The sequence below is a fragment of the Ananas comosus genome, linkage group 7 (genome assembly GCF_001540865.1).
Source record: "Ananas comosus cultivar F153 linkage group 7, ASM154086v1, whole genome shotgun sequence".
Lineage (NCBI taxonomy): Eukaryota > Viridiplantae > Streptophyta > Magnoliopsida > Poales > Bromeliaceae > Ananas > Ananas comosus.
Genome location: NC_033627.1, coordinates 10,243,559 through 10,253,018, shown reverse-complemented (window position 1 = coordinate 10,253,018; position 9,460 = coordinate 10,243,559). Strand labels below are relative to the sequence as shown.

The following is a 9,460-nucleotide window of genomic DNA, read 5'->3' as shown; positions in this document are numbered from 1 at the left end:
GGACGAAACTATTTTTATGGGATGGAGAATGTAATATACCAAAACTTTGGTAGGTTGAACCGAACTTCAGTCGAATTGACCGAGGTGCGGTGTTGGGTTAGTTGGTGAGGTCCGTCGATCGTTTTGAGTGTTTCAGAATACTTTGGAAAGGTGTATGGACCTTGGAGAGCAAGCTGAAAAATTTTCAGCTCGAATTGTGAGGGAAATGCTCTCAGGGACCGGACCCCATATGCAAGGTCCGGACCACATATGCGCAAAAGCATGGGTTGGTCCGAATTGTCATATTGGAGAGGAGCCTAAGTGTAATTGTCTGTGGAAGGACCATATATGAGGGTTTTTGATGCCCTAAACCTTACCCCTCTCTTGAGAACAAAGAGACAAGTATTCTCTTTCTCTTTCTAGAGCTTCTCACATTCTTCTCTCTCCCTCTCTCTCTCATTCTCTTACTAGGGTTGCTCCAAGAGAGGGCTTGGTGGAGAAGAAGACTTGTTGGAGGGTGAAGTTAGCTCTTGAGCAAGAAGTAGTGGAAGAGCAAGAACTCAAGGTGAGTTCTTATGGTTTAAAGCTAGGGTTTTGGGTTAATCTCTTATAGTTATGGTATCTAGAAGTTATTGTGGTAGATTACTTCATGAATATCCATGTATTATGAGGTATTTGTGGATTATGGAAACCCTAGGGTCAAATTGGGGTTTTGCTAAGTATGAGATCTAACTAGGGTTTGATCTCTTGTAGCCCTAATCGGAGCGAAAACCGACGCGTTGGGAAACTCAGACCAGGATTCCGTTAGGTCTACGCCAAGGAATTGAAGAAAAACCCCATTTCGGCTTTGTTTGCCGTAGTCAAGGGAAATAGGAGACTATAAATCACAAGACGTGAATCATAGCCTTCTGGCATCCCTACGAGATGGGTGGTGCTATCCGAAATAGCTGAATTTTTCTTTATGTCTAAAGTCACCATTGAGCATGTAGGTGTATATGTAGGATTCATGCATTGTAGGGTTAAATGAGAATATGTTGATATATATTGTTTGCATGCTTTTAGTATAAAGATGCATATGAGATTGGCAATGAGATATGGACTTGTATGAACCCTATAGATGTATGAATTGAGACATGAACTAGCCAAGTTAGAGAACATGGTGACATTGTGACAATTGAATGATATAGCACCTTGTGGCATTGAATGCGAGAGAATGAGACACCTTGTGTGTTATGGCATTAGTGAACATGGCATCCTCATAGTTGTGGATTTGATCATACTCACCTGTAAGTCTTGACTTGAGGGCGGTCGCTCCCTCTCGAGTGATGAGCTCCGGAGTAGTCATCACTGGGTTGTAGCGAGTATCTCCCCGATAGTAGGGATTTGAGTTGGTGAGTTTTGGGGCGAAACCTACGGGTTAGCCGAGAGGATTAGGTTTTGAGAATGGCAATCAGCATGCATCATGAGCATCATATATTTGTTAGCACTCTTGCTCAGGCATAATAGCTGCATTTGTTTAGAATGGCTACCTATCTATCTATTTTCTTCTACATATGCCTAGTCTAGACCTGGTTGGAAAGTCGGCAGGATCGGCGGCCGAACCTATTGAAAACTTTCTTGTAGTTCTCACCCCACCATTTTTACAGATCTAGGTCCGAGCGAGGCGATCGAGGATCGTGGAAAGGGTCTCGCACCCTAGATAGTGGCTACCTGAGTATAGTTCATACCCTATTATTATCATCTTTTGTTTATGATGAACAAGGTTATATAAATGTATAGATGATGTAAAAGACTTATGTTTGGAGAATGATGATCATGTGATGTATAGATGAAAGAAATGAATGAATGTAAATTATAGTATGCATGTATTTGATTAAATGTAATCAAGATACTTGTATGGATGTAATAGTTGTAGAACTTTCACTTTGGTTGTTGCTTGCCTCTGTGCAAGCCACGTATATTCATGTTTTCGCTTGCGCAAAATTGTATACATGTTGATACTAGTGTTGAGCCTTGGGCAGACAGGGGAGGTGCTGTCCGTCCAGCATCTGTTGATGTGCTCGAACCGACCAAATCGGCGGTCCCGGGGCGTGACAATTCCAAACTACAGTTTAGAACATAAAGTACAAAGTACATTCTAAATAGTTCCAAAATACATCCCTGAACTAAACTAAAGCAAGCTTACATGGATTCATCTATTCAATATCGAGGAGGCTCTAGCTAGCCGCTGACCCCTTTACAGGAACCCTAGCCTTTCCCGCTGTGGAAAGCTCTACATAAAACAACCAACAAACGGGAGTGAGAACTATTAAACAATAGTTCCCAGTGGGTAAGTCGCCGAGAGTGGCGAAATATACCACTAGGTCAACTGACGCATGAGTAAACTACAGTAAGTAGAACAAGTAAATGCAACAATGAATGTCTTATAAGATGTAATGAATCAACTATGAACATGCCTCAATAAGATATGTTTTCTAACATGTCTTATATACTACTCATTATACCTATACAAGTTTTGTATTTCATGCTGGTTACAAGTCGTCCATCTTTAATCTACATGTCATGATTCATGCAGAAGGCCATCATTATAGTTTAACTAGCTAATGACATCACATAGCTATCTTCCTACACTAACAGGAGTGTAAACATGCAGATACTGTTGTTGTAATTAATGACTAATAGGAACGTCAACCTTCTAGTATGTTCATTACTAGGTATATCTCAATTAATGGCATAAAGTATCTTTACTATTATGTCCATCTAAGGTTCAATTCATTTACATTAATCCAATTAACAAGAGACTTACACGTGGTAAAGCCCCGGCTCGTGCCGTGCCTAATGGCCCCGTGGAAGTCAACAGTACCCACGGCAGTCCACTTCGGCGCCCAGTCCCGCACGGGCGATCTGATGTCGCGTGGCTAACTCCGGAGTGCCAGCTTGTGGGGAGCGACCCTCACAAGCATATGCGAATGAGCACATTGGCAAGCAAGCATAATGTAACATATGGCATCCTGGAGCTGCGATGTCAACTTTGATCTATTGGGTCGAAGTGCGGATTGAGCTAGTTGGACACATCCCCGAGTGACTTTGGACGCGTGAGAATGAATTCCGATGATAAATAAGTGTTTCGGCGCAAATTGGGCGCGAAACGAAATGTAAATAGAATTTTCGGAATTCTGACGCTAACTTTGACTAAAAGAATTAAAGCGAGGCTCGGAGATAATTTATGGAGTACCCAAGTTAGTCTGGAATGACTCGTGCCGAATCGGAGCGAAAGCAGAAGAACTGGAATTTTCTGTAAAGAACGGGACTGAGAAATTAGCAGAAAATGCACAGTGTCAGAAAATTATGAAAATTGGCGGAGATGTCAGGAACATTGGTGTGAGGCCAGATTTCAAGTTTCATATTATTCTGACACCTGTAGAGAGAGAAATAGCATCCGAAAGTTATCNATCCTTATCCCCTTCACCCTCCCATACGTAGAGAGAGAGAAAGAGAAAAGAAGAGAAGAGAAAAGAGGAGAAGAAGAAGAAGAAATAGAAGAAGAAGATTAGAGGTGAGTTTTCTACCTCTCCTGTCATCTCTCTCCCTCTCTACCCTCTCCCTGCTGCTACTGATTGTAGCAGCAGCAGCCTGAGCATCAGCAGCAGCAGCAGCAGCCTCAGCTAGCAGCAGCAGCAGCCTCAGCAGTAGCAGCAGCAGCTAGCAGCAGCAGCAGCAGATGCAGCAGCAGCAGCAGCCTCAGCTAGCAGCAGCAGCAGCCTCAGCAGTAGCAGCTGCAGCTAGCAGCAGCAGCCTCAGCAGTAGCAGCTGCAGCTAGCAGCAGCAGCAGCAGCAGATGCAGCAGCAGATGCAGCAGCAGCAGCAGCCTCAGCTAGCAGCAGCAGCAAGCAGCAGCAGCAGCAGCAGCAGCCTCAGCAGCAGCAGCTGCAGCTAGCAGCAGCACAGCAAGCAGCAGCAGCAGCTGCAGCAGCCATCAGCAGCTGCAGCAGCCATCAGGAGCAGCAGCAGCAGCAGCACAGCAGCAGCAGCCTCAGCAGCAGTTAGCAGCAGCAGCAGCAGCAGCAGCAGCAGCAGCAGCAGCAGCGCAGCAGCGAGCAAGGAAAGAAAAGAAAAGAAAGAAAGGAAGAAAGGAAAGAAAGGAAGAAAAGAAAGAAAGAAAGAAAAGGAAAAGAAAAGAAAGGAAAGAAAAGAAAAGAAAGCAAGAAAGAAAGAAAAGAGAAAGAGAGAAAAGAAAGAAGAAGAGGAAAAATGAAAGAAAAGAGGGAATTGAATTGTGAAATTTCTTTGAAATTGTGAAATTTCTCCCCTGACCGCGGCAATGCACTTTTGCAAAATAAGAGTGCTAATGCGAAATTGACCACGTGTAAACCAAATTGAGGGTAAAAGAAACGCGTTGGCGAAGTCGGTTCGGCAATCCGACGAACCTACGCAAAGATATCGCCAAAAGAAGGTTTTCGGCTATAGTTGCCGCTTTATATAGCATTGAAATGCTAACTTGTAAAATATGAGTATTGACTCTAGTTTAATCTTTTCTAATCCTTTATAAGTGAAAGTAAACATGCCCAGGAGTCTAAATTGACTTTCCGACAGGTCAACGACACGCTAATTACGGTAGCGGCCGTTCTAGTCCTATTTGCATGGAGTCGCGAGAGATAGTCGTCGACGCTTTCCGAGACGTGGATTCTAGTTGATTGTCACCACTACAGGTGGGTGGTGCTATCCGAACTCTTTGAATCACCTTTTATGTCTATAATTCTCCGTTGAGCATATTTATATTTGTAGTCATGCATTATAGGGTGTTTGGCATTGAGCGAGTGAAAATGTGAATTCCTATCAACAATGAGAATTTGTGAACCTTAGATTGTGGACATAGAACCCTATGAATGCATGGACTTTGACAATAGTGAACTTGGTGACATTCTAACTAGAGATTTGGTTAGCATCGAGAAATGCAATTATGAAACTAGTATAAAGAACTAGTTAGAGTTAAATTGTGACATTGTTGTCAGTTGAATCCTCTAAAGGGGGATCAGATCTTACTCACATAGTCTGTTTTCTTAGCTTGGTGGTGGTCGCTCCCCCCAGGCAGTGAGCTCCGGAGTAGTCACTTGTTGGGCTAACGTACTTGCCCCAGGACTAACGTACTTGTCCGACAGACGGTCCCATCGGGAGGCAGCTTAGGGCCCGTGAGGGATTTCGTTGGTGAGTTATTGTTAACCAAAGGGTTAACCACTGAATTGGGTAAATTTATGGGCTAACGTACTTGCCCCAGGACTAACGTACTTGTCCAGCTGTTAACCAGAGGGTTAACCAAAAGATTGGGTAAAGTTAATGAAAAGCATGCATGCATATTTACAGTTTTCATATCTGTTACTTCTTTCAGCTTTGTACAGGCATTGTAGTAGTTACATGTTATAGTTGGTTACTATCTGCTTACTTTTCTTGCCTACATATGCCTGAGTAGACCTAGTGGGTGAGTCGGCGAGGTCGGCGGCCGAACCCACTGGGAACTTTCTTGTAGTTCTCACACCACTAACCATACAGGTTCCAGTGCGAGTATTGTGGCCGAGGATCGAGGCAAGAGCCAGCAGTCTAGCTAGTGGACTCCCGAGTACTAGCGGTATACCATTTTGAGTTCATGTATCATCCATTTTGATGTACAGAGACATGTAAATGAATGTATATAAAGCATGTATATAACTAAATGTTTTAGTTATGTGAAGTTTTAAATTACAGTGGATTTCATGTTTAGTTAGACTTACTATCACTTGTGATTGTTGCTTGCCTTCGTGTAAGCCATGTATATTGAAATGTGATCCTGGGAATTGTTTATTTCTTTATACATGTATTCGTTGTTGTTGAGCCTTGGGCGAACAGAGGAGGTGCTGTTCGTTCGGCGTCTGTGTACGGGCCCGGATCGACCAAATTGGCGATAGCGGGACGTGACAGGTAGAGCTTGGGACTAGAGGTAAGTTTTTGCAAGATATCTTCTAGGGTTAGGATTTAAACCCTAAGTTTTGAAGTTTTGAGCTTCTTAGAAGTTTTATAAGCATGTTAGAGCCATGAACACCATGAAACCCTAGTTTTTTTCATGGTGCTCTAATAGGGGATTTCTAGAGTTTGCATTCTAAGCCCTAAAGATGGTTTGGATAGTTCTAAATGAGCTTCTAGAGGTTAAACAAGCACTCTTTTGCTTATTTTAGAGATCAAAACCTAGGGTTTAGTAATGGTTTGGTTAGGGCACCAAATTTGGAGCTTTTGCCCCCGAGTGTTTCTAAGGCAAATTGACCTTATAGAAACCTAATTGGGGGTACTCCCGACGCGTGGGACAACTCCGTTTAACGTTACGAAAAGGTTTAGATGGAGTTATTGATAAAAAGCCTAATTCGGCTTCGTTTTGCTGTAGGCAAAAAATAAAGCTTCAAAGAAAATTCCAAGAAATTCACCGTAGCATCCTCTCAACCTTCTAAGGTGGGTGGTGCATTCCAAGGACCTCGAAAATTTCTTTATGTCTAAAGTGTCATATTTGAACATATATGTATATATTGAGCATGTTGCATAGTAGGGTTAATTGTGAATTTAATTTCGTATGAAATACTTGTAAGAATGTGAGAATTATAATCCTATTTATGCATGACATGTGACAAGAACCTAGAAGGGTTAGTGAACAAAAGTGACACATAGACATAGATCTAGTGAGTGACATTGATGAGTCTAGAACACTTAGAAAAATAAGTGTAGCATTTGGCATGAGAACAAGAACATAGCACTTAGAAAATAAGTGTGGCATGAGTACAATAACTTAGTAGTGCATATGGCACTAGCGATAGTAAAGAATGCAAAGAAAAGAATGATTGAGACATTATGATATTTCATCCGTAGAGTTAAGGGTCATTGAGCATGGTCTTCCTTAAAGTTAAGGAATGGATTGAACTTGGAATCCTCTATGTAGGATTGATCGTACTCACCTTTAGTCCTTGCTCGAGGGTGGTGGCTCCCCCTCGGGCGATGTATTCCGGAGTCGACATCACTGGGTTGTAGCGGGTATCTCCCCAGAGGACGGTCCTATCGGGTTGTAGCGGGTATCTCCCCGGTTAATAGGATTTTGGGTTGGTGAGTTTGTTGAGGGCGAAATCTATAGGTTAACCAAGAGATTGGGTAAAGAAACTGTAATCTTGCATTCATCATGAGCATTATATCGAGCATCGCATCCTTATTGTTTAGGCATATTAGTTGCATTTGTTAGTTGGTTACTTCTTTTCTTTTATTCTATTATGCTTGATTAGACCTAGTGGGATAGTCGGCGTGGTTGGTTGCCGAACCCACTGGGAACTTTGCTGTAGTTCTCACACCCCTATTTCCACAGAGCCGGGACCGAGCGAGCCGGCAGACGACCGCGGTAAGGGCATCGCACCCTAGGTAGAGACCGCCCGAGATGTTCTATTTCATAGTTGCATACCCTTTGATATATCATCTTTTGTATTTGATGATTTTAGTACCATGAACATGTTTAAATGAATGATGTAAAGGATATTTACTTTGAATGTCAAAAGTTATATTTTGGAGATATGAGATGTAAAAAGAAATGATGAAAGAGCTGTAATAGAACTTGATAAGTAGTATACATGTATGTGATTTAAAATTAATCATATTACTTGTTGCTGTTAGTTTATTACTTTCACTTTGGCTATTGCTTGCCCTCGTGCAAGCGGTTGTGTGTGCTTCCACTTATGCAAACTTTATACTCTATTGATACTTGTGTTGAGCCTTGGGCGGACAGGGGAGGCTCTGTCCGTTCGGCGTCTGTTCGGCGCTCTCGAACCGGCCAAAAGGATCGGGCTCGGGGCGTGACAATATCAGCTCCGTTTCTCACAGAAAATTCTAAATCTTCTGTTTTCATTCCGATTTCAGCATAAGTCATTTCCGACTTATATTTTACTTCTCTAAATCTAAAAAAAATAGTATCTTACACTATTTTTATTTATTTCTACTTTTATATTAAAATTCGATACATCATATTCTATCGTAACTTCATAACTTCAGAAGTTCGGCACCTTACAATAGGTATCCACACGAGATTGATGATTTGATCTATGTCCTCACCGAGGTGTTAGCTCCCTTGCAAAGGACGTCCTTTTTGTTAGAAGATGGAAAAGAGAAGAGAGGAAAGATAACGGCTAGGATTTTCTAATACTCCCGTATATTATACAGAGGAATATAATCCTCTTTCTAATAATATAATGACAATTAAGGATAAGTATAAATTTAGATTTAAATTTATCTTTTCCTTAATTGGTTAGATCGATCAAATCCTAATTTGATTCGACTTGAATTTTATATTAATTTGATCTTATCAAATTAATAANTTATCTTAATTTGATCATAGCAAATTAATAATGCAATATTTGCACATAAGTCCTCTTATAATTTACTAACTATTAGTAAGTCCTCTCTAGTAACATTTATATTTTAATACCACTAATTCATAACAATTACAAATTAGTCCAATTATCAACATATTGACAATTAGGTCCTCTAGCGGTTCAATAATCGCGATCTAGCTATCTGATCAATCACAACCTCTTATGTGTGTGAACCCATAGGTTCTATTCTATCTAGTAGTAAGATATATTTTGATCACTATCAACAATATCACTTAAACTCCTTTTAGTGGATCGGAACAATTCCAACTCAACCTAATGAGAATTATCTATCACGCCCCGAGCTCCGCCAATTTGGTCGGATTCGAGCACGCGACAGACGCTGAACGGACAGTACCTCCCCTGTCCACCCAAGGCTCCAACAACAAGTATAACACAAGCAAATCATCATGGAGAATTGCGAGATATACAAGGTTTGCACGAGGGCAAACAACAACAACCACAAGTGAAAGCATCGAAACTAACTAAACATCCAATATACATGTCATTTGATTACATTTGAATCAAACACAAGTAGTCTATTACATTCATTTTCATTCATTTACATCACAATTTCCTTTAACAAAAAGGCAAATTACATCATCTTTATATTACATCATTTTCACCTTACTGTTTCAACATACAAAAGTTGAATACACCGAGTATAGGGTATGCCTATACAACTCCGGGGCCGCTATCTACGGCGCGACTCCCTTACCTCGATCCTCCGCCGCCCCGCTCGTGTATGGATCTGCAGGGTTAGTGGTAATGAGAACTAGAAGAAGTTCCCAGTGGGTTCGGCCGCCGACCATGCCGATTCGCCCACTAGGTCTAATTCAGGCATATGTATTTCAATAAAGAAGAATTAACAAACCAACTAATGCACTTCTAATACAATGCCTGCAAGAAACGATTCACAGATAGATATTCATATTCAAATACATGATTAATATGCATGCATGCCCTTTTCACTTTCCCTTGGCCTATACCCAATCAACCTGGGGTGCTCCTAGTTTACCCCAACTCACAGTCCACATATCCCGTCTAACGGGGGAGGC

General features: G+C 41.5%; 1 long non-coding RNA gene across 1 annotated transcript; it reads left to right on the top strand.

Moving 5' to 3' along the window:
• LOC109713384 lies at nt 4,574-5,722 on the top strand. The gene is made up of 2 exons (XR_002217097.1): nt 4,574-4,688; nt 5,527-5,722. It is a non-coding gene; the product is annotated as an uncharacterized LOC109713384 (long non-coding RNA).